This window comes from Ovis aries, chromosome X (genome assembly GCF_016772045.2).
Source record: "Ovis aries strain OAR_USU_Benz2616 breed Rambouillet chromosome X, ARS-UI_Ramb_v3.0, whole genome shotgun sequence".
Taxonomy (NCBI): domain Eukaryota; kingdom Metazoa; phylum Chordata; class Mammalia; order Artiodactyla; family Bovidae; genus Ovis; species Ovis aries.
The window spans coordinates 65,550,566-65,577,579 of record NC_056080.1 but is presented as its reverse complement, the minus strand read 5'-3'; the positions used below and the strand labels follow the sequence as shown (position 1 = coordinate 65,577,579).

The following is a 27,014-nucleotide window of genomic DNA, read 5'->3' as shown; positions in this document are numbered from 1 at the left end:
CCCAGTGCCTAGAAGTGACCCTGGTGTGCACGCAGTAGGCCCTCCCCAAACGCTTGCTGAAAGAAGGAATGAATATTAGCGCTGGCCAGGATGTTTTTTCTCTCTTTTCTAGGACAGGACTGGCTGAGCTAAAGGCACTGAGCCCTTCATGTGTTTTGTCAGCACCACGGAGAATCCATCCAAACCTGGGCACAAGTTTACCTAGGGAGCCTGCTAGAGGAGCCAGTTCCAGAGAGCCCTGGCCTGTTTCACCAAGTCCTTCAGGTGAGAGGCTGAGAGCCAGCCTCTGCCTCTCTCGCTGCTCACAGCCAAGCCAACATGCTGCCCCTTCCTGCCTGGCCCAGAGAGCCCCCAGGCCTGGCCTGCCTTCCCCCAGGGTTCCCAAGGCTTCAGCTGTCACTCTGCTTTCCTTTGTAGGGGAGGACGTCAGACATTGGGAAGCTGAGACCTCGGGACACAGAGACACAGACCCATGCCTGGTGATCAAGCTGCCACTTGCCCCATCTTCCCAGTTTCTCTGTCCCTGGGCTTAAAATGAATGCAGCACTCTTGATTTTTTGGCTCCATGATATTTATTGTCCCTTTCCACATCGATATCCACCTCCTGTGGTTATATGGCTTGTCTCTGTTGGTGGGGGAAGGGGGGGACATGTTGGAGGAGGGAGCTAGCCCATTCCTTAGCCATAAGATCAGTACTCCTGTACCAGAGCAGAACTGCTTGGTTCTCAGTCACTGTTGGGATAGGAATGTGTTTGATGGACAGTAATCGTTCTACTAGTTTCAAACATTTCCAAAAGGGCGGCTGTTGGGTGTGACTGAGTGATAGCCATTGGGGTGGGGGCGGGGGCGTGGTGGGACCGCAAGGATCATGAGTAAACGGGCAGGGTGGCTGGGACCAAAGGATAGAAGATGTCACAGAACTCAAAGCTTCTAGAGACACTAGAGCCACTGATCCCAAAGACCCTCACCCCACCCTTAGGAAGAATCCCTCCAGCACACAATCTCATCTATAACCTCGGGTTGTTGATCACATACTATGATGCCTTGTCCTTTTGTAAGCTGCTCTTGGTTATGTATTGCAGGAAAACAGCCGTAGGGGAAGAGCTGTGTTTGGTGAGTGCTTCCCAGAACTGAGAAGAGCCTGGGCTCTTCGAGGACTGTTCTGCTCCTGGCTTAGTCTCTGCTAGGGAAGTCCAGCCCTAAGGCTTCCATACTCCCATGGCCTAAGAGAACCATTTGCTTCCTTGGAAACTCCCAAGTCCTCGGGCCTAAGAGAACCATTTGCTTCCTTGGAAACTCCCAAGTCCTCCAGGCCCCTTCCACTTGCTGTGCTTGGCTCTGAGCCACATCAAGGAAATGTGGGATGCAGGGGCTCTGAGAGTTTCTCCTCAGCTGTTTTCCTCCTTTTGGAGTATTTTCTATTATAATATTTCAAATCTGCAGAAAAACAGAGAGACTAGTATAACAGCTACCACCCCTATTTAATAACACTTTGCCATAAGTGCTTTACAACTCTCTCTAGTTTTGAATTAAATACCGTGAACACACATCCCTGACTCATACTCACTCATGTCCTCCCTGAAGTAGGTCCCCCTCCCGGGTGTTTGAATAACCCTATGTCTTTATGCAGCTTCACCGCCGTTCTGCCTCCTCTATGGGTGACTCCATATCGCCTTGGGAAGGGTCCCCTGATGCCTCCTGGTGAACTTGGAGGATTCTACAACCCTAAATCCGAACTCAGAGGGCAAAAACAAGGACATCTCAGCAGCTTTTCCAGATAACTCAGCACTCAGCCCTCTCCCATCTATAAATTTCTTCTCTTGAAGTGGGCCCTGTCTCAGCGGTAGAGCTGAGCTCTTCTTTTGTCCTACCAGGAGAGGCCAAGAGCACCACCCTGAGTCCCAGCCTTGCTTAAGGGATAGGAGTGTTCCATTCACACAGAGGGCTGGTCCCTTGTCAGCTGCTATCACACCCCCTGGGCTCAGTGACCAGGTATGACTGATGGGGATGGGGAGGAAGGCAAGATGATGCAGAACTGACTCCTGATGAGACTCATCCAATGGGTCTACTGGGAGCCGGCTAGGATCACCAGACCACACAGCACTCTCCAAGGTGACCCATCAACCATTTCCCACATCAAAGCCGCTGATACCTGCAGGGGCTCACTATACTGAGGTGGATAGAGAGAGCAAGCGTGGTAGACAGCCTTCGAAAATGGCTTTGCAGACCCTTGCATCCTGGCACTCCTGTCCCTGTATAATCCTTCCCTTTGAGTGTGGACTGGACTTAGTAACTTGCTTCTAATCAACAGAATTTGGCAAAAGTGATGACATATCATTTCTGAGGTTAGATTATACCAAGACTGTGACTTCTGTCTTGTTGGCACTCATTCTCCCTCTCTCTCCCCCGCCCTCTGGTTCAGTTTGCATTTTGCATTCTTGCTCTGATGGAGAGGGCCATGTAGCAAGGATCTGATGATAGTCTCTGGCCAACAACAGACCAGAGAGGAGCTGAGGCCCCCGGTCCAATAACGCACAAGGACCTGGATCCTACCGATAGCCACATGAGTGAGCTTGGAAGTCGACCCTCCCCCAGTCACACCCTCAGACGAGACCATAGTTGAACTAACACCTTAATCATGGCCTTGTGAGAGATAGAAAAAGGAGGACCTGGTTAAATCATACTTGGGTCCCTGCTGCACAAAGGCTGGAGAAAATAACGGTATCATTTTAGGCTACCACGTTTGGGGGTAACTTGTTATGCAGTAGTAAGTAATAATGAAGAGAGCAGGAACCTCTAGGGGCGGGGAGAGGAGACAGAGGCCTGACCCAGCCTGGGAGAGCTTCTCAGGGGCCAGGGTGGTGAAGGATGTGCCCACACCTTGGGCACTTTTCCCGCTTTGGCAGTAATCATCTGTGTCACCTTGGGCAAATCACTTGAAGTCCCTGGCTCAGTTTTGCTCTTCTGTAACACTTAACTGATACTCAACTTATAAGACTGTTGGAAAGATAACTGCCAGTTTATTTGTAACTCACATGACAGGATGTCTGATACATACTAGACCCTCAGTGAATGGCAGCCAGGAGTATTAACATAGTTGATTTAAGACCTTGCACCCACCTCGCAGAAGCTCCCCAGTCATCCTGGAGGGTCCAGTACTCAAAAAACCAATCCAGGGAAAAGTAGTTCCCTATCAAGTAGTACAAAAGCATTTGTTCTTCAGGAAGGGAGGCTTATCTGAACAGATACTTTTATAGAACTTCTGATGTGAGGGAGGCAGGCCCAGTTAGATGCAATTCTGAAGCAACATCAAGGGACACAAAGGCACAAACACTCTCATTTCTCCCTCCCTCCCTCATTCCATTCCTTCTTCTCAGTTGCCCGTTTTCAAGGTCCTGTCTTTGCAATTCTGCCTCTTTCCCCTGATGTCATGTCTACTAAACATGCAAAACTTTCTTCTGCTTTCCTTGTTGTAGTCTGGAGAAACTCACATCAACACTCTCACTATGCACTGGTCTCTGGCTCCCTCAGGCCACAGAGGAAAGTCCCTGGTCACTGGCTTCTGTGAAACAGCTGAGGTGGGAATCACCTTGACATTCTCATTATTCCCTAGAGATGGTGCATCTAGAGGGCCCCATTTACGCAGGATAGACATCTGTACAGGACAGCAGCTCAAGACACATTCCAGACCAGTGGAGTGGAGACTTCGTTCTGGATCCCTCATACCCCAATGAGATGATTTGGTAAGAGTCCCTTTTCAGCCAGGATTTTGTCTCTCATCGCCCAGACCTTCCACCTGAACATCTGAACTCTGTTTTTCTCCTACAACCTCATCTCTCTCTACAGTATGTCTCAAATTTGCCTTCAGTCACCCTCCCCATTCACACACACACACACACACACACACACACACACACACACACACACACACTCACTTTCAGTCCTGCCCTGTCTCAAGGCCTTTGCACTTACAGCTCTCCTCTGAAACCACTATTTCCCATTTTCATCTTGCACTTGTCCTTCTAGTCTTTGATATCCCTACCTCCGTAAGGAGCCCTTTCTTGCTCCAGGATCACCCCAGCCCTTGGTCACCTGTCCCCTCTCTGCTGTGCACAGAAACATGCCAGGGACTTTTCTGCATCACAGCATTTTGCGTAACTGAACTGTCACCTCTGGTAAGTTAATTTGCATGACTGTCCCACCCAGACTCCCATCTCTGGGGCAGGAAGTGTGCTTTATTGGTTCTGGAATGCCCAGGCTACAGTCCATTGGGTCACAAAGAGTCAGACACAACTTAGCAACTGAGCAGACACGCACGTACCTCTGATCTAGGACAATGGTGAGCAGTATCCTTTTATTTCTTCCAGCAGGGAGTCCAAAGCCTCCCGCCCAACAGGAGTTGCATGTTTTCCAAGTCTGGGCTGAGAAAAATCTTCCTGGCGGTGCCAACGGCTTTCCTGATATGAAACTGGTCTGGCCAAATATAGGTAGGGCAAGTGGTGTGAGGCCACAAGGGGTACAGAGATGGGTGTCAATGCCACCACAGATGACAGATCCCAGGCCCAAGGGCCAAGGTGCTGAGGCTTCCTCTCTCCCTCTTTCATTTCAGGAGAGTTTTTGAAAGGGGACCCCTGGCTGTGATGCTGTCTTTGCCAACTGATCCAGTGGACAGACAAGGGCATAACTTGGCAAGCAGCACTAGGAATTCTAGTGCCCCGGTTTATTTTAACCTACTATATGTGTTCCCGCTTTAGCTCATCCAGCATTTAAGATGATAGCTTTGAATTCTTTGTCAAGTAAGAAAGACTTAGGCATATAGTTTTCATGGTGAGTTACCAGATATTTTTGTTATTCCCTTGAAAGGGCCAGGTATCCCTGTATCTTCATATGCCTTGTTATCTTTTAGTGAGAATTTAGGAGGCTACCCCCTGATCATGGTTCGCTCTGTTGGGAAGGTGGTTACGCAAGTGTAAGACAAAATGCCATGGACTTTCCTATCATCTTTAGCGGAATCTTTTCTGAGGAGGTTCACCTTGTTGTTGTAACTCTTTGTTTTTGGAGTACTTTCCAAGATACTTTGGTCTGTATATTGTTGTTTACTTTATATTTCTATATGGAAGCGATGGCCTAGATTTTCCTAGTCCTGTCCTCTTGTTGACATCCTTCTTTCAGGAACATCTCATTTCAAGAGCCCTAGTTAAATCCATTTGCTTTTTCACTGCAAGTAGTTTTGAATAAGAGACGAGCTGTGTCATGAGGTTTATACTGACTTCTTGGAAATGATAGAGTGATCTTTTCTGATGGATCAACAAATAGTTCAGAAGTCATCCAAATGCTATTTTCTTTACAAAATGCAAAGCATAGGTCTCAGCAGATGCACACTTCTCACATTTATGGTTCTCTTCATTGTCTCATTATAAGAAGCATAACACTCTCTGACCAACCTGGCATGGATCCTGAAGGGCTTTATGAAGGTACCATTTTTTATGTCCAGAGAGCTAGACATTTTCTTTTCTCTATAGCACTTTCATCTAATATCTGTTTTATTTTTTAGCTCCTAGCATCTTTTATTTTTACTGGACTCTAGATACAATTAATTCTAGCAGGGCAGTGCTCAATTCTGTTTAAGCCTCACATTTGAGATTAATTACTTAAATATCATCAACAGAATGCACATTCTCAAAACCGGGAAACGAAAACTTGATGTAACTGATTTACTCAATATTTACATAACCATAAAAGATTTTATATGCAACATGAGCTTTCACATTATAAAATTTTACCTTCTTACAAACTTGCTTTCATATAAAACATAGTAACTCTTTGCTCATCTATCCTAACCTATGAACTGTCCCACCAACACTTTTTAAGATGTACTTAAACAGATGAGTTCTCCTTATACAAGTTTAAGAAACCTGAAGCTCCAACCGAGAAATATAAAATTCTTTTGTTTCACCAGAGATAGATTATGGGCAAATCTTACCTAAGTAGTACTATAGGAAGTTACAGTGTTGACCAAAAGGAGACACAAGTTTTTCAACCATTGTTTTTAATAGGTCTCCAAGTCTGTGACAGATTTTTGGTCAAATTGTTTCTATGGAAAAGCACTGATTTTAAAAACTAATTACTTAAAACTGCTACACACAAAACACATGGTCCACAAAACATTCACCTCACCTTCTGAAGGTTTTGTGATGCATGGTTATAATTAACCAGTTTTTTACATTAACCTCACATGGCCAGTTGAGGCATACAGTTCTGAGACCATTCTTCCACCACTAAGACTGGGTCGGCAGGTGTTCGTGATAATATTCATCTAGGCTTCTGAGCTTGTTTGGCAGACTTGGTGACCTTGCAAGCTCTAGCTGCCTTCTTGTTCACTGCTTTGATGACACCCACAGCAATCACCTGTCTCATGTCACGAACAGCATAATGGCCCAGAGGAGGATAGTCTGAGAAGCTCTCAACAGATGGGCTTGCCAGGACCCATGTCCATGATTGGTGGCATTAAGAATTTGGGGGCCATCTTCAGAATGACGATCAGTCTTCTCGTTCAGCTCAGCAAAACTGCAAGCAATGTGATTTGTTTGACAGTCCAGCACAGGTGCATATCCAGCACTGATTTGGGATGGATGGTTCAAGATAATTTTTGCTGTCACCAGCCACATTGCTATGACAAACGTCTTTGACAGACACGTTCTTGACACTGAAGCCCACGTTGTCCCCAGGAAGGCCTTTACTCAGTGCTTCATGGTGCATTTCAGTAGACTTCAGTTGTTACGCTGACTGGAGCAAAGGTGACCACCATGCCAGGTTTGAGAACACCAATCTCCACTTGATCCACGGTGACAGTATCAGTACCGCCAATTTTGTAGATGTCCTGGGGATCGAACACAAGTTTGTCAGGAGAGTTGGTGGCAGGATGCAATCCAGAGCTTCAAGCAGTGTGGTTCCTTTGGCATTGTCATCTTTACTGGTGACTTTCCATCCCTTGAATCAAGGCATGTTAACTCTTGGCTCTAGCATCTTGTCACCATTCCAGTCAGAAATTGGCACAAATGCTACTGTGTCAGGGTTGTAGCCAGTTTTCTTACTGTAGGTGCTGACTTCCTCAACAATTTCCTCATTTCTCTTTCAGCTATAGGGTGGCTCAGTGGAATCTATTTTGTTAGTTCCAACAATTAGTTGTTTCACACCCAGAGTGTAAGCCAGAAGGGCATGCTCGTGGATCTGCCCATTCTTGGAGACACCCGCTTCAAATTCACCACCAGCAGCAGCAGTCCTCAGAACAGCACAGTCAGCCTGGGACATGCCTGTAATGACACAGATGAAGTCTCTGTGTCCTGGGGCATCAATGATGGTCACATAGCCCTTACTGGTCTTGAATTCCCACAGGGAGATATTAATGGTGATACCACACTCATGTTCAGCTTTCAGTTTGCCCAAGACCCAGGCATGCTTGAAGGAGCCCTTTCCCATCTCGGCAGCCTCCTCAAACTTTTCAATGGTTCTCTTGTCGACCCCACCACATTTGTAGATCGAATGGCCAGTAGTGGTAGACTTTCCACGTGCCCGACGACAACGATGTTGATGTGGGTCTTCTCCTTTCCCATTTTTGCTTAGGTTTAGCGGTGGTTTTCACAACACCTGTGTCCTGGTGGCAAAAATGTTGTGAGAAAGCGATCTTTTCATCTTAGTGATTTAGTTGGTTTATGGCTTCCCTCTCACTCCACTAGGATGTAAGCTCAAGTGATTTGTGTCTGTTTTGTTTTGTGCTCTACTCAAATGGTTAGAAGAATGCCTAAAACACAGAAGACCTCAAAAGGCATCTGCTGTATTGAGCTGGACTGGTATATGCTGACACCTGAGGCTATCCTCCATTAAAGACTCGCCACTGATCCCTTCGCCTGGATGCTCCAAAAGGCCAACGTTCAAGAGTGCCAACTTTGCTATATGTATTTATTAACTTCATCCCCACAGAAATCCTATGGTCTTGGTAGTATTGTTAGCCCTATTTTGGAGATGTGGAAACAGAAGCGTGGAGGAGGAATAAGTAGCCGATCTACACAGCTAGTAAGTGGCAGACCCTGATATTTCAGCACGGGCCCCTCAGCTCTAGCATTTGTGCCTCTTAACACTACACTGCAGCTTCCCTGGTGGCTCAGTCAGTAAGGAGTCTGCCTGCAATGCAGGAGATCTGGGCTTGAACCCTGGGTTGGGAAGATCCCCTGGAGAAGGGAATGGCAACCCACTTCAGTATTCTTGCCTGGATGATCCCATGGGCAGAGGAGCGTGGCAGGCTACAGTCCATGGGGTCACAAAGAGTCAGACACAACTGAGCGACTAAACCTACCTACCTAAACACTACACTGTGCTGCCTCTCTGGATATATACCAATGGCTAATCCTAAAGGAGACCTTCCTTGGTGGCTCAGTGGTAAAGAATCCAGCTGCCAAGGCAGGAGACAATGGGCAGAGGACCCTCGCAGGCTACAGTCCATGGAGTCGCAAAAGAGCCAGACAACTCAGCGGCTAAAACACAACAATCCTAAAGAAATCTTCAAGTGGTCAGTTAGGTTACCTGGATGGAAATATCAGAATCCATGAGTTAACTGCCTTTCAAATGACAAAATACTGAATCCATTTCTGTTAAAAAATTTCAAGTGAGAAGAATACTCCTTGTTTAAGGCATCTTGACGACATCAAAAGTCAAGAAAGAAAGAAAGAAAACAAAACAAAACACTAGCTCTTTCCTTGAATAGATAGCCTCAGAGTCTATTGCCAGTCCCCAGTTACATTATCTTTCCTTTGACCATGGTGTGCCGTGCATACATGTGTGACTTCCACCCAACACCACTTCTTGCCGATGGTGATAATGGAGGCCCCATATGTCTCTGTGGACTGAGAGATCTCATTTGGTTACTATAGGACCCATATGCCCTTCAGAAAGAACATCTTAGAGAAAAGTGCATCAAACATGCATGCAGAAAATACCTTAGATAATTCTTGGCTCGGGCATTGCCTAGCTCTGGATAAATTTAGGCAAACTGCTTCATCACCACAAACCTCAGCTTCCTCATTAGGAGAATAAGGATAGTAAAACCCAGTAGACTGGGTTGTTGTGAGGAGTAATTGAGGTCATGCAGGAAAAAGAGATCACACAGTGCCTGAAACATTGTGGGTACCCAATATAGAATTGGTGGTTTGAGATAATAATGTCAGAGTAGATGGAATCTATTTCCTCCACAAAATACCATGTAATGTGCTTTACTCTTTCTTTTCAAATTTGTGCAATATATAACCAAAGTTTGGGGACCTGCTGCTGACTTAATCTGTAAATAGTTTGGGTGCATACTTCCGTCTACAGATGAGTCCTGATTTTACAAGAGAGTTGGGGCAGGCTGTCTGGGTCTGGCTGCCTTTTATCTGGGAAAAACGAAGTTATATTCTACATAGTCATTCTGACTGTCATGTAACTGTCTTGAGAGGAGAGCTGGGACATGAGGCAGGAATTCAGAAAACTGATCAAGTTGTGGATTTATCTAAAACAGGTGTATCTTGGGGCTTCACCTTAGTGCCTGCCAGAAGGACAGGTATAATATTAGCATATGTTTATTTGATTTCTTGTGCTTATATTTTCAAGTTCTTGCTTTGCTAACTCTGATATTTAGTTCAGACAACAGCTATGTCTTTTGTGGGAGGTGCAAGACAGGGCTGGAAGCAATGCCATTTCCTGAAGGGTTGCTATGTGCCAGACATTTTAGACAGCAATACCTTGAAAAGAAACAGAGATTGCAATAACCAACAGGTCAATTATAGGGGGAATTGTCACTCTGTATTTGTTGACCATTGGTATAGTTTTGAATTTTTTTAAAGAATGGGAATATATGAGTTCCTGTGCATGTCTATGATTTTTTTGGAGGGAAACTATAGATATTCCTAATTCAGACTCATCTGCTCTGGAATGATCAATGGCTGTTGAGTCTAAGAACACTTGATTGTTACAGTCACAACAGAATGAGAATATACATGTTAAACCAAACAGAAGATATTATATATGTGTGTGTGTGTGTGTGTGTGTGTGTGATACTAGCTCCAATAATCTATCACCTGTATAGAGAGCTGATCATTAAAAATTCATATTATCATGGGATTTACTTCCATTGGGAAAGCTGCTGAGGGACAATTAGTATGAATGAAATACCAAGAAGTATATTTAACAGCTCATTTGTTATAACCAGGAATTGAGGTCTGTATTAGGGATCTCCAGAGAAATAAAACCAATAATTTCTCTCTCTCCCTTTATATATATATAGAGATATAGATATAGATATACCGATATAGATAGATATTAGACATAGATAGATATAGGTATCAGTTCAGTTCAGTCACTCAATCATGTCCAACTCTTTGTGACCCCATGAACTGCAGCATGCCAGGCTTCCCTGTCCATCACCAACTCCGGGAGTTTACCCAAACCCATTTCCATTGAGTCGGTGATGCCATCCGACTATAGTCTACCAGGCTCATCTGTCCATATATATACACACCGTGGTTTAGTTATTAAGTCGTATCCAACCATCCAACCATCCAACCATGTCATCCTCTGTCGTCCCCTTCTCCTCCTGCCCTTAACCTTTCCCAGCATCGGGTTCTTTTCCAATGAGTCAGCTCTTCCCATCAGGTGGCCAAAGTACCGGAGTTCAGCTTCAACATCAGTCCTTCCAATGAACATCCAGGACTGATCTCCTTTAGGATGGACTGGTTGGACCTCCTTGCAGTCCAAGGGACTCTCAAGAGTCTTCTCCAACACCACAGTTCAAAAGCATCAATTCTTCTGCGCTCAGCTTTCTTTATAGTCCAACTCTCACATCCATACATGACTACCGGAAAAACCATAGCCTTGACTAGACAGACAAAGTAATGTCTCTGCTTTTTAATATGCTATCTAGGTTGGTCAGACTTTCCTTCAAAGGAGTAAGTGTCTTTTAATTTCACGGCTGCAATCACCATCTGCAGTAATTTTGGAGCCCCCAAAAATAAATAGGCAGGTTTAAATATGTATCTATCTATATAGATTGATTTAATTGATTGACATATACATGGTGGTGGTTTGTCGTGTCTAACTCTTTGCGATCCCATGGACTATAGTCTACCAGGCTCATCTGTCCATGGGATTTCCCAGGCAAGAATACTGGAGGGTTGCCACTTCCCTCTCCAGGGGATCTTCCCTCTCCAGGGATCGAACCTGAGTCTCCTGTATTCCAGGCAGATTCTTTAATAGCTAAGAAGCCCTGATATATATATACACATACATATATATATATTTATATATATATTTATATATATATTTATATATATATAGTGGTTTAGTTATTAAGTCGTATCCAACTTTTACGACCCTTGGACTCTAGCCTGCCAGGCTCCTCTGTCCATGGGATTCTCCAGGTGAGAATACTAGAATGGGTTGCCATTTCCTTCTCCAGGGTACCATCCCAAGCCATGAATCGAACCCAAGTCTCCTGCATTCCAGGCAGATTCTTTACTGATTGAGCTACAAGATTCTGTGAAGGTATTTTTTAGAGAGATTAATGTTTGAATCAGTAGACTTTGAGTAAAGTAGAGTACCTTCTGTAGTGTGCACCTCAGACTGACCTTCCTGGGGAAGATGGAATTCTGCCAGGAGACTGACTGCCTTTGAACTCAAACTGCAACTCTTCCCTAGGGCTCCAACGTGCCAGCCTACCCTACAAATTTTGGACTTGCTGGCCTGATAATCACATACATCAGTGTCTTGAAATCAAAATATGTAATATATATATTGATATTACATACCATAATGTAATATATTGATATATATCAATATATAATATATTTATATGTAATACATATTCATATTGATTATATATAAAATATACATTGATATATATAATACATAATGATATAGATTATATATTGTTATTGATTATATATAATATATTGTATTATATATAATATATATTGATGTATATTGTATACTGGTATTAATTATATATACATGATATATATAGCTATTATATATAAAATATACTATTTATATATTATATATATTGATACTGGTTGTATATAAATAATATATATTGATATTCTATATATAATCAATATCAGTATCTTTCTATATTTACATTGACATTGATTTTAAGGAACTGACTTATGCAATTATGAGACCAGGCAAGTCCAAAATTTGCAGGGTAGGCTGGCAGGTTGGAGACCTGAGGAAGAGTTGCAATTTGAGTTCAAAGGCAGTCTTCTGGCAGAATTCTATCTTCCTTAGGAAGGTCAGTCTTTTTTGTATTAAAGTCTTTAGCTGATTGGATGAGGCACACACTATGGAAGGTAATCTACTTTACTCAAAGTCTACTGATTTAAACATTAATCTCTCTAAAATATACCTTCACAGAAACATCTAGAATACTGTTCAAACAAATATTTAGATACCATGGCCTAACCAAGTTGACACATTAAATTAACCATCTTATGGTCCTATGTATTTCATCACAGCCTATGAAAATTTTCTATTACCAATTGTTTTGGATACAAGTATATGCTAGGTTGGGCTTCCCTGGTAGTTCAGCTGGTAAATAATCTGCCTGCAATGCAGGAGATCCAGGTTCAATCCCTGGGTCAGGATGTTCCCCTGTAGAAGGGATAGTCTACCCTCTCCAGTATTCTTGGGCTTCCCTGATGGCACAGACAGTAAAGAATCCACCTTCAATGCAGGAGACAGGGCTGGCTACAGTTCACAGGGTTGCAAATAGTTGGACACAACTGAGTGACTAAGTACATAGCTTAAAGATAACCTCACCAACATAGCACACCACCCCCAACCTCAGGGTGTTTTTTCTCACATTAGGATGATTTTCCCCTTCTTCAGCTGCCCTTGACAGAAATTGAAACATAGTGTTTTTCAAGAAAGAGTAAAGAAAACAGAGAATGACTGAACTTAACTCCCACACACCTTGAGGGGACCTCCAGAGAATTTGTCTTAGGAATTTTCAAAATACATATTTCAGAGTGAACACATATATTACTTACTAGATAAAATTAACAATCCAAAAACACATGCCACAATCATCCACTTATAAATCTGTAAATGAGTGGTAGTTCTTTACAATTTGGAGAACACAGAAGAAACCCATTGAAAGATCTGATGTAAATGATGAACTCTCATCATTAAAAATTCTTAGGCAGTCCTCAATATTTTGCACAATTTCACTGGTGAATTCAACCAATACATAGCAAAAATACAAAACATACACAAACTTTATAAGAAAATAAAGGAGGGAACACATATTTTTTTATAACTTTTTATCTTATATTGGAGTATAGCTGATTAACAATGTTATTTTAGTTTCAGGCAGACAGCAAAGCTACTCAGTCATAAGTATACATGTATCCATTCTCCCCCAAACGCCCCACCCATCCAGGATGCCACTTATCATTGAGCAGAAGGAGGGAACACATCTTAACTCATTTAATGAGGCCAGCATTACCTTGCTACTAAAATTCACAAAGACATTAAAAAGAAAACTACAGATCAATATTATTCATTAGCATAAATCCAAATACCTTAATAAAATACTATTGATTTTAATCTACTGTTACATAAAAGAGGATAATCCATCATGAGCAAGTGAAGTAGCTCAGAATAGAAGACTGGTTTAACACTGAAAATCAAAATTGAAAACTAACTCTTATAAGCACTCTGTTATGAAGATAATAGAAAGCTACATGCTAAGAGAAAAGATTTGCAAAACATATATCTGACATGCATATGTATGATACAAAATATGTATCTAGAATATATATTTTTTATGTCACAAAATCAACAGGAAAAGAAAACCCTCCAATTAGAAAATGGTCAGGGAATTTCCTCGTAGTCCAGTGGCTAAGACTCCATGCTCCCAATGCAGGGGGCTTAGGCTGGATCCCAGTCAGGGAACTTATCCCACATGCTGCAACTAAAGATCCTACATGCCTCAACTAAGACACTGCATAGCTAAATAAATAAATATTTTTTACAATGGACAAAGGACATGAACAGACATTTCACTGAAGAAGATACAGGAATGACAAACAAATGACAAGCTGTTCAACTTCATTAGCTATTAGGGAAATGAAAATTAAAACCACAATATTACTATGCAGTTTTCTGAATGGCTAAAATAAAAAAAAATAGTGATGAAAACAAATGCTAACAAAGATGCAGAGAAGCTGAATTAGTCATACATTGATGGTGGGAATGTAAAGTGTAGCAGTTATTCTTGGAAATATTTCAGCAGCTTCTTTAAAAAAGATGTTGATACTATACAGCCCAGCAAATGCACTCCTGGGCATTTATCCTCAATAAATGGAAGTTTATGTTCATGCAAAAATCGGAACACATTTATTTATAGTAACTTTATTTGTAATAGCCCAAGTTGGGAACAACCAAAATGTCCTATGGCAGGTAAATGGCACAGTAAATAAGTGTGGTATATCCATATTGTACTGAGAACTTTCACATGTACAAGCTGGATTTAGAAAAGACAGAGAAACCAGAGATGAAATTGCCAACATCTCTTGGATGATAGAAAAAGCAAGGGAATTCCCAAAAAAGCATCAATTTCTGCTTCATTGACTATGCTAAAGCCTTTTACTTCCTAGATCACAACAAATTGTGGAAAATTGTTAAAGAGATGGAAATACCAGATCACCTTACCTGTTTTCTGAGAAATCTGTATACAGGAGAAGAAGCAACAGTTAGAATTGGACATGGAACAACAGACTGCTTCCAAATTAGGAAAAGACTATGTTAAGACTGTATATTGTCACTTTGCTTATTTAACTTCTAGGCAGAGTGTATCATGCAAAAGGCTGGTCTTGATGAAGCACAAGCTGGAATCAAGATTACCAGAAGAAATATCAATAACCTCAGATATGCAGATGACACCACTCTACTGGCAGAAAGTGAAGAAGACCTAAAGAACCTCTTGATGAAGAGGAGAGTGAAAAACCTGGCTTAAAACTCAACATTCAAAAAACCAAGATCATGGTTTCTGGTTCCATCATTTCATGGCAAATAAATGGGGAAACAATGGAAACAGTGACAGAATTTATTTCCTTCAGCTCAAAAATCTCTGGATGGTAACTGCACCCATGAAATTAAGACACTTGCTCCTTGAAAGAAAACCAATGACAAATCTAGACATCATAGTAAAAAGCAGAGACATTACTTTGTCAACAATGGTCCATCTAGTCAAAGCTATGTTTTTTTCCATCAGTCATGTATGGATGTGAGATTTGAATCATAAATAAAGCTGAGCACCGAAGAAGTTGGACTATAAGGAAAGCTGAGTGTTTTTGAACTGTGGTGTTGGAGGAGACTCTTGAGAGTCCTTTGGACTGCAAAGAGATCCAACCAGTTCATCCTAAATGAAATGACTCCTGAATATTCATTGGAATGACTGATGCTGAAGCTGAAACTCCAGTACTTTGGCCACCAGATGTGAACTGACACTTTGGAAAAAATCCTGATGCTGGGAAAGATGGAAGGCGAGAGAAGAAAGGGATGACAGAGGATGAGATGGTTGGATAGCATCACCAACTTGACAGACATGAGTTTGAACAAGCTCTGGGAGTTGGTGATGGACAGGGAAGCCTGGTGTGCTGCAGTCCATGGGATTGCAAAGAGTCAGACATGACTGAAACACTCAACTGAACTGAACTGAACTGAAGACCATACTTGGGACTTCCCTAGTGGCTCAGATGGTAAAGAATAAATCTGTGATGCAGGAGACCCTGGTTCAATCCCTGGGTCAGGAAGATCCCCTCAAGGAGGGAATGGCTACCCACTTTGGTATTCTTGCCTGGAGAATTCCATGACAGAGGAGCCTTGGCAGGCTAGAGTCCATGGGCCTCAAAGAGTTGGACTCAACTAAGAGGCTAAAGGTTTCACTATTCACACAAGACCGTACTAAATGGTGACACACTGAATGATTTCCTCCTCCCCAATGTGCTGAGATCAAGGCACTGATGTCCACACTCACCACATTTATGGAGGGTTTATCTAGGGCAAAAAGATGAAAAGAGGAATAAAAGGCACCCAGGTAGGAAACAAATAGGTAAGACAACCTCTCTTTGAAGATGTCATGGGTCGTTTATTTTTCTGGAGTTGACCCAGTTGGTTCAGAATCACCTTGCTTATATTTTCCTTTGTTGTGCAGAAGCTTTTAATTTTAATTAGATCCCATTTGTTTATTTTTGCTTTTATTTCCAGCATTCTGGGAGGTGGATCATAGAGGATCCTGCTGTGATTTATGTCTGAGAGTGTTTTGCCTATGTTCTCCTCTAGGAGTTTTACAGTTTCTGATCTTACATTTAGATCTTTAATCCTGGAAAAGTGAAGTTTTCCAGTGGTTGACCACAGAGAGATTGTCTTACTCCATTGTATATTCTTGCCTCCTTTGTCAAAGATAAGGTGTCCATATGTGTGTGGATTTATCTCTGGGCTTTCTATTTTGTTCCATTGATCTATATGTCTGTCTTTGTGCCAGTACCATACTGTCTTGATGACTGTGGCTTTGTAGTAGAGCCTGAAGTCAGGCAAGTTGATTCCTCCCGTTCCATTCTTCTTTCTCAAGATTGCTTTGGCTATTCGAGGTTTTTGTATTTCCATACAAAATCTTGAAAGATGCTCAACATCACTCCAGTCTTAAAATGCTGGACTGTTGGTTTTATCTAGGAGATTCCAAAAATTGATAGAACTAATGAGGAATGAAAGAGGCAATGTTCATCCAGGTTTTATAATATGGAGATGTCCATCAGCAGATGAATGGATAAGAAAGCTTTGGTACATATACACAATGGAGTATTACTCAGCAGTTAAAAGAATTCATTTGAATCAGTTCTGATGAGATGGATGAAACTGGAGCCGATTATACAGAGTAAGACAGTATACTCATAATGAAATGCAAGACAGAGAATAATGGTACTCTGAATGACATTCTATCTTATATACAGAAAATCTTAAGAAATGCACAGAAAAAGGTAGGATATAATACAGTATCAGTAGAGGAAACTCAATTGTATCTTTATATACTCGTACCAGGCAGTAAGAAATTAAAATAAATGTAAAACCGCATCAGAAAATGTGAAGTACTTAGGGATAATACTTTCAAGCTACATATCCCAAAACTACTGTTGAGAGAAATCAAAGACTTAAATAAACAGAGAGATATTCCACGCTCATTGGTCAGAAGGTGCAATAAAGTTACCATGTCAGTTCTTCCCAAATCAACCTGTAGAATCAACTCAAGCTCACTGAAAATTCCAGAAGGGATTTTTGGGGGTAGACGTTGACAAGAATATTTTAAACTCCACATGGGATTACAAAGGACCAGGACCAGCAAAGGTAACCTTAAGAAAGATGAACAAATTTGGAGCATCAACACTACCTCAAGACTTACTGTAAAGCAACAGGCATCAAGACACTGTGATACTAGCATCAAGATAGACAAGTGGACCATTGGAACAGAATAGATAACTCACAAATAAACCCAACCACATAAGTAGAACTAATTTTCGACGTAGAGAGGTAATTCATAGATAGAAAGGACAGTCTTTTCAAAGGTGGTGCTAGCACAATTGGATATTCCTATCCATTGAATGTGGGCCTTAGTACCTCTCACTACATATCAGCAAAAATTGACTCAAAATAGATGACAGGCCTAAAAGTAAGCCTAAGAAAAATCTAGAAGAAAATCTGTTGTGACCTTGTGTTTGGCCAAATTTTCTCAGAAACAACATCAATAAATCTGATCAAGGGCAGTTATCCAGAATATAGAGAGAGAGCTTTCAAACCCCAATATTAAGAACACAAACAACTGAGTTAAAAGTGGACAAAAGACTAGAGCAGATACTCACTGTTCATACGTGGATGGGAAATAAGCACATGAAGACATGTTCAACATCCCTGATCATTAGAGAAATACAACTAACAACCACAATTTGATAGCACTACGCAACTGTTAGAATGTGCTCGGTCACTCAGTTGTGTCAGACTCTTTGCAACCCCATGGACTGTAGCCCGCCAGGCTCTTCTGTCCATGGGGATTCTCCAGGCAAGAATACTTTAGTGGGTTGTCATGCCTTCCTCCAGGGGATCGTCCCAACCCAGGGGTTGAACCCAGGTCTCCCTCATTGCAGGCAGATTCTTTGCTCTCTGAGCCATCAGGGAAGCCCACGCAACTATTAGAATAGCTAAAATTTAAAACGACTCTCCATAGCTAGTGTGAGCTAGGATTTGAAGGAACTGGAACCATCACATACCACTGATGGAAATGTAAAATGCACAACCACATTGAAAAACTATTTTTGTAGTTCATCGTAAAATTGAATACACACCTACCATACTGTTCAGCCTTTCCACTCCTAGGTATTTACCCAAGCCACACAAAACTTGTACATGAATGTTCATGGCAGCTTTATTTGTAATAATTAAAAATTAGAAACATCCCAAATGTCTGGTGGTAGGTGAAGGCACAAAGAAATGACTGTACATCATAGAATGGAATACTGGTTTGCAATAAATTGTAATGAACTACTGATGCATGGATGAATCTCAAAATAATTACTCTGACTGAAAGAAGTCAGATCAAGAAAAGATCATATCATCATGCATGTGCATGCATGCGTGTGTGTGTGACAATAAATCATGTGCAATTCTAGAAAATGCAAAGCAATCTAATAGTGTTTGTTCCTAGTGATTGGGAGGGAAGTGTCAGGGAGAACTGGGGGAAGGGGTTGCAAGGGGCATGAAGAAATGTTTCTTAACTGTGGAGATGATTTCATGGGTCATGTGTCAGAACATATCAAGTTGTACACTTTAAATGTGCATTTTGTTGTATGTGAGTTATACCTCAATAAAGCTTTTTAAAAATGAGATGAACCAAAAGTGCCTCATTGACCTGTGGGACAATATCAAGTCACCAAACCTACATGGGATTGTCATCACTGAAGAAAAAGGAGGAAGTGAGGAAGGGACAGAAAAATATCTGAGCATTTAATAGTAGAAAATGCTCCAAATATGAGGCAAAACTATTAATTCACAGCTCCAAGAAGGTCTATGAATTCCAAGCAGAAAACAATAAAAGGCTCACTAAGGCTCACCATGGGAAATAGATGGGGAAAAACAGTGGAAACAGTGTCAGACTTTATCTTTTTGGGCTCCAAAATCACTGCAGATGGTGACTGCAGCCATGAAATTAAAAGACACTTACTCCTTGGAAGAAAAGTTATGACCAACCTAGATAGTGTATTCAAAAGCAGAGACACTACTTTGACAACTAAGGTCCGTCTAGTCAAGGCTATGGTTTTTCCTGTGGTCATGTATGGATGTGAGAGTTGGTCTGTGAAGAAGGCTGAGCACTGAAGAATTGATGCTTTTGAACTGTGGTGTTGGAGAAGACTCTTGAGAGTCCCTTGGACTGCCAGGAGATCCAACCAGTCCATTCTGAAGGAGATCAGCCCTGGGATTTCCTTGGAAGGAATGATGCTAAAGCTCCAGTACTTTGGCCACCTCATGGGAAGAGTTGACTCATTGGAAAAGACTCTGATGCTGAGAGGGATTAGGGGCAGAGGCAGAAGGGGATGACAGAGAATGAGATGGCTGGATGGCATCACGGACTCGATGGACGTGAGTCTGAGTGAACTCCGGGAGATGGTGATGGACAGGGAGGCCTGGCGTGCTGCGATTCATGGGGTCACAAAGAGTCGGACACGACTGAGCAACTCAACTGAACTGAAGGCTCACCATTACTTAATTCATTTTGAAAACAAAAATAAGCTGAAATACTTAGAAGCAGGCTGAGAATAAAAAGACACGTTACAGAAAGGAGAGCAAAGTTAAGAATGACTTTTCTGCAAAAATTAAAAACAAAACATCTGAAACAATCAGGGCATTGTTGCATAAATTCCAGTTTGTTCCCTAGAGCAGATTTTAATAAAACAGAATTAATTTAATCTACATGTGTTAACCTGTTCTGTGAATGTAGAAAGTCACAGAAAATTGTAACCATTTTTTACAAAATAAAACAATGGGAAATGTCAGTCGGTTTTTATAGATTTGTATGAACTTGAGGAAAGTGTAAATAAAATCAAAGAGATAATTTTGTCTCTGTAACCTGCGATGTCAGGGATTGATAAGGGTTTTGAAAGTAAGGTGATTGTAAACCATTATTCATATATTTGTGAGCTGTTGCACCTGTCTTAACAGCACGGATTGATTTGGCAATAGTTATAGATTCTGGTAAACTGAAAGAGAGACACATGTTGTAGAATAACATATTGGTCACCGGGACCAATCCTGGAATAAGACTGCCTTTCTTTGCATCAATTCCAGGCTCTGCCACTTATACTATATGAAACCTTGCCTGATATTTAAGTCCTTGTTACGAAACTTTTCCTAGGTGTAAAATAGAGGTTCTAAGAACAGCCATTTTATAAATTATCACAAGATTAAATGGTTTAATGATCAATTGCCCAGCAACCATTTCAGTGTGTGTGTGTGTGTGTGTGTGTGTGTGTGTGTGTGTGTGTGAGAGAGAGAGAGAGAGAGAGAGAGAAGAGAGTTTGATGCATAGATCAAACACAAGTCAAATTCAAATGTGACAGAACTTTCAGAAATTAGTGATATAAAGACAAAAAGAGCATTTGGACTTGACACCAGGATTAATCTCCTTCTCTGGTCTAGCCTACGCTCAGTGAAGAACTGTGGACATATGATCAAAATTATTAGAGATTCATTAAAAGGTAAAAGACTTGTATCGCTTTTCAAAGCAGAGCATGTTTTTTTAGGTTTCCAAAAGTTGATGTAAATAATTATAAATCTGGCTAGAGTGGGATGTAGAAATGAGGAAGAGAGGTTGAAGGAAGGGAAGGATAGACGTGGTAATAAGAAAAAGAAAAGCTAAAGTGGCTGAGAAGAAACTGAGGGTTAAGTACATTATTTGAAGCTACTAGAGTCTCCAGTCAAGGAACTAAAAATCTAAAGAAAATATAAAATCCGAAAGCGAGGGCACACTGAAGACACTTGTGAACGAGTTAAATTCTCTTCTGTAAGAAGAACGTGGTCACTTGGTGATGTCTGTAGCTGATGAATTATTGAAATCGCAGACTGAGCACTTTATCTGCATATAACACAGCAACTGCCAAAGCAGTGCAAGCAGGGACTGTTAAAGTGAGCTACCAGGAGAAGCACAACTGGGGAGTGGGAAGTGATGGAGTTGCAGACCTTCCCTTTTTATCACAAGCTCCTTTGTACTTTCTGATCATCACTACTTTATTTACCCATGTGCATGACTTCCTTTCAGTAAGAGCAATTTTTATTTTTAAGCATGGTTTCTAAAAGACGATGTGTCTGGGAGGAGACTCCAAAGCTAATTGGCATGACTTTATCAAGGCTTTACCATACGAAAGGAGATTTTATCTTGCATATATTATGCACAGTGAAAACTTAACTTGCTCAGCAACTCATGGTAATGAAGATCGGCCATTCAGATGCCAATAACCCATGACTGTGTCTTAGCACAATGTTGGTAGTAAGGTTCAAGAGACACATCCTAAAGACATCAAAATGCATTCAGCACCCTACAGGAAGGAAGCTGAAGGAACATATTGCCTTATAGTAATATATCTATGAAATGGTCCCCAAAAGGGTGCTCAAAGGGCTCAGTAGCAGTTGAAAGAAAATTCAGCTCCTGACTCAACACCCCATTCTATGAGATAGTATTATCAAATCTACTGGGTGGTTTTCTTGAGTACAGAAAATGGCATTCTTTCATGTGTTGACTTGCAAAGTCCTTGGACCTCAAGGAAAATAAATACATGGATCATAAAAAGGTCCTAAGTTCAGGGAATGAAGGAAAACCTGAATGAGAGTGTAAGTTAGGTGAGTTCAGGCCAGAGAATCAGGCACTTGCCTGGAGTAAAGTCCAGCCACAACCTGGGATGTAACCCAGGGGATCAGGTTCCTGGCTAGGGAGAAAGTGCCAAGCTTCTTTGGGCACCAGAAAGGAGACACTGGGCCTTCAAAAACCAGCCGAACAAGGATCTCCTCAGGACACAGGGAACTGACATTAGTAAGGAGTCCCTTGTGTTGGGCATTAAATGCATGCCAAGCACCCTGAAAAACATTTTCCAAACATTATCACGTCTTTTCTCCCTTACAAATATCCATCCTTTTGTACAGATGAGGACTCCAAAGCTAAAGAAACAAACAAAAAAGGGAAAGCAAGTTGGCCAAGGTAAGCACAGCTCGTAAGGCATGGACTGGGAGTGTACCTACAGGTATACTGTTTATAGGATCATGCCTGCAAACTGCCTAAGATCATGACAAAGAAGGGCATGAAAGTTTTAAGCATACACTGGAAGGAGAATTGGTTCCCAGAGAGAAAAGTATCTGAAATTCTATGTAAAAACCATCAGTCAGCCCTTCATTGTTGGTTCCTAAGTAAACTTGGGCAAAACAGCTTGTTATTAAAAAACATTCCCAAGAACCTTAATTAGGGTTTCTGAAATTCAAAGTCAAAGCACACACTGAGGCTGAGAGTGGTTATGTGTTTTGCTCTGGAACTCTGTCTACAAGAGAGTCCATTTGACTCCAAGGACCACGTTCTTTGAAGAATTTAGGACCAGGAATTCAGGAACATACAAGGACTGCTAGGAGTATAGGATTCTTCATTTCTCATGACCATCCTGAGCCCAAATATCACCAATCATGTTCCCTTTTGTGGACCCTGTCTGTTTCTGAGAGACAAATCGCAAAAGGTCAGAGAAATTCTCAACATCATGAAAGGAGTAAGGGGAAAGAGACAGAGAGAGAAAAAGAAATTAGAGGAGAAACTGAGGATTTGCCTATTTCCTGCCTTCATTCACACCCAGAAGTGACGTAGGTATGTGCCCTATGAGGGGTGGCAAGGAGAATGGGGTTTGGTGGGGGAAGGGGGGCTGCAAAGCCATATTTTGTATTTTGATTACCCTTAAAATCTAAACAGCCAAAAGAAAAAATAGGACAAATGTCTTATCTTTGGTATTTGTTTGAAAACCTGTTAGTGATTTTAAAAGGCTGGAGAAAGACAGCTTGGGGTAGGTGGAAGCCCTCGTGAAGGATGGGGGCTTAGAATAGTGGAGTAGTCAGTATTCTAAGAAGGCCCACAACGACCAGGATAGGGAAAGGTGAGTGAGAATGGGGAGGTTGGCAAGGACCAGGTCATGCAGCTCATTATGTTTGAGTCATGTTGAGGAGTTTGCATTTTAGTCCCAGTGACACAGGAAACACTTCTGGGGTTTTGTTCAGTTCAGTTCAGTTCAGTCACTCAGTCGTGTCCGACTCTTTGCAATCCCATGGAGCACAGCACACCAGGCCTCCCTGTCCATCACCAACTTCCAGAGTCTACTCAAACTCATGTGCATTGAGTCAGTGATGCCATCCAACCATCTCATCATCAGTCGTCAACTTCTCCTCCTGCAGTCAATCTTTCCCAGCACCAGGGTCTTTTCCAATGAGTCAGCTCTTCCCATCAGGTGGCCAAAGTATTGGAGTTTCAGCTTCAACATCAGTGCTTCCAATGAACACCCAGGACTGATCACCTTTAGGATGGACAGGTTGTATCTCCTTGCAGTCCAAGACTCTCAAGAGTCTTCTCCAACACCACAGTTAAAATCATCAATTCTTCAGCACTCAGCTTTCTTTATAGTCGAACTCTGACATCCATACATGACTTCTGGAAAAGCCATAGCCTTGATAGATGGAACTCTGTTGACAAAATAATGTCTCTGCTTTTTAATATGCTGTAGGTCGGTCAGAACTTTTCTTCCAAGGAGTAAGAGTCTTTTAATTTCATGGCTGCAGTCACCATCTGCACTGATGTTGAAGCCCAGAAAAATAAAGTCAGCCACTGTTTCCCCTGATTCCCCATCTATTTGCCATGAAGTGATGGCATCGTATGCCATGATCTTAGTTGAGCTCTAAGCCAACCTTTTCACTCTCCTCTTTCACTTTCATCAAGAGACCCTTTAGTTCTTCTTCACTTTCTGACATAAGGGTGATGTCATCTGCTTATCTGAGGTTATTGATATTTCTCCCGGCAATCTTGATCCAGCTTGTGCTTCTTCCAGCCCAGCGTTTCTCATGATGTACTCTGCATAGAAGTTAAATAAGCACGGCGACAATATACAGCTTTGATGTACTCCTTTTCCTATTTGGAAACAGTCTGTTGCTCCATGTCCAGTTCTAACTGTGTTGCGTCCTGAGCTGCATACAGATTTCTCAACAGGCAGGTCAGAGGGTCTGGTGTTCTCATCTCTTTCAGAATTTTCCAGTTTATTGTGATCCACACAGTCAAAGGCTTTGGCATAGTCAATAAAGCAGAAATAGATGTTTTTCTGGAACTCTCTTGCTTTTTCCATGATCCAGTGGATGTTGGCAATTTCATTTTTGGTTCCTATGCCTTTTTTAAAACCAGCGTGAACATCTGAAAGGTCACAGGTCACATACTGCTGAAGTCTGGCTTGGAGCGTTTTGAGCATTACCTTACTAGCTTGTGAGATGAGTGCAATTGTGAAGTAGTTTGAGGATTCTTTGGCATTGCCTTTCTTTGGGATTGGAATGAAAACTGACCTTTTCCAGTCCTGTGGCCACTGCTGAGTTTTCCAAATCTGCTGGCAAATCGAATGCAGCACTTTCACAACATCATCTTTTAGCATTTGTTATAGCTCAACTGGAATTCCATCACCTCCACTAGCTTTGTTCATAGTGATGCTTCCTAAGGCCCACTTGAATTCACATTTGAGGATGTCTGGCTCTAGGAGAGTGATCACACAATCATGAATATCTGGGTCATGAAGATCTTTTTTGTACAGTTTTTCAGTGTGCAGAAAGCGAAGAAGAACTAAAGAACCTCTTGATTAAAGTGAAAGAGGAGAGTGAAAAAGTTGGCTTAACGCTCAACATTTAGAAAACTAAGATCATGGCATCCCATCCCATCTCTTCATGGCAAATAGATGGGGAAACTGTGGAAACAGTGGCTGACTTTATTTTGGGGGTCTCCAAAATCACTGAAGATGGTGATTGCAGCCATGAAATTAAAAGACGCTTACTCCTTGAAAGAAAGTTATGACCAACTTAGACAGCATATTAAAAAGCAGAGACATTACTTTGTCAACAAAGGTCTGTTTAGTTCAGGGTATGATTTTTCCAGTAGTCATGTATGGATGTGAGAGTTGGAGTATAAAGGAAGTTGAGAGCTGAAGAATTGATGCTTTTGAATTGTGGTTTTTGAGAAGACTCTTGAGAGTCCCTTGAACTGTAAGGAGATCCAACCCATCCATACTAAAGGGAATCAGTGTTCATTGGAAGGACTGATGTTGAAGCTGAAACTCCAATATTTTGGCCACCTGATGCGAGGAGCTGACTCATTGGAAAAGACCCTGATGTTGGGAAAGATTGAAGGTAGGAGGAGAAGGGGACGACAGAGGATGAGAAAGTTGGATGGCATCACCAACTCAATGGGCATGAGTTTGGGTAAACTCCAGGAGTTGGTGATGGACAGGGAGGCCTGGTGTGCTGTGGTTGATGGTGTTGCAAAGAGTCAGACACAACTGCACGACTGAACTGATCTGAACTCTGTGGATTCTTGCCACCTCTTCTTCTGTTTCTGTTAGGTCCATACCATTTCTGTCCTTTATTGAGCCCATCTTTGCATGAAATGTTCCCTTGGTATCTCTAATTTTCTTGAAAATATTTCTAGTTTTTCCCAATCTATTATTTCCTCTATTTCTTTGCACTGATCACTGAGGAAGGCTTTCTTATCTCTCCTTGCTATTCTTTGGAACTCTGCATTCCGAGGCTTATATCTTTCCTTTTCTCCTTTGCTTTTGCTTCTCTTCTTTTCACAACTATTTGTAAGGCCTCTTCAGACAGCCATTTTGTTTTTTTTTGCATTTCTTTTTCTTAGGGATCGTCTTGATCCCTGTCTCCTGCACGATGTCACGAACCTCTGTCCATAGTCCATCAGGCACTCTGTCTATCAGATCTAGTCCCTTAAATCTATCTCTCCCTTCCACTGTATAATTGTAAGGGATTTGATTTAGGTCACACCTGAATGGTCTAGTGGTTTTCCCTACTTTCTTTAACTCTGAATTTGGCAATAAGGAGTTCATGACCTGTGCCACAGTCAGCTCCCGTTCTTGTTTTTGCTGGCTGTATAGAGCTTCTCCATCTTTGGCTGCAAAGAATAGAATCAATTTGATTGCGGTGTTGGCCATCTGGTGATGTCCATGTGTAGAGTCTTCTCTTGTGTTGTTGGAAGAGACTGTTTGCTATGACCAGTACATTCTCTTGGCAAATTCTATTAGCCTTTGCCCTGCTTCATTCTGTACTTCAAGGCCAAATTTGCATGTTACTCCAGGTGTTTCTTGACTTCGTACTTTTGCATTCCAGTCCCCTACAATGTAAAGGACATCCTTTTGGGGTGTTAGTTCTAAAAGGTCTTGTAGGTCTTCATAAACCCCTTCAACTTCAGCTTCTTCAGCTTTACTGGCCAGGGGATAGACTTGGGTTACCGTGACATTGAATGGCTTGCCTTGGAAATGAACAGAGATCATTCTGTCATTTTTGAGATTGCATCCAAGTACTGCATTTTGGACTCCTTTGTTGACTATGATGGCTACTCCATTTCTTCTAAGGGATTCTTGCCCACAGTAGTAGATATAATGGTCATCTGAGTTAAATTCACCCATTCCAATCCATTTTAGTTCACTGATTCCTAAAATGCTGACATTTCCTCTTGCCATCTCCTCTTTGACCACTTCCAGTTTGCCTTGATTCATGGACCTAACATTCCAGGTTCCTATGCAATATTGCTCTTTACAGCATTGGATCTTGCTTCTATCACCAGTCCCATCCACAACTGGGTGTTGCTTTTGCTTTGGCTCCAT

The 27,014-nt window shown here is 41.8% G+C and overlaps 1 pseudogene; it reads right to left on the bottom strand.

Moving 5' to 3' along the window:
• Positions 1 to 6,312: 6,312 nt before the first annotated feature.
• LOC114112523 (elongation factor 1-alpha 1-like) lies at positions 6,313 to 7,613 on the bottom strand (annotated as a pseudogene).
• Positions 7,614 to 27,014: the final 19,401 nt, after the last annotated feature.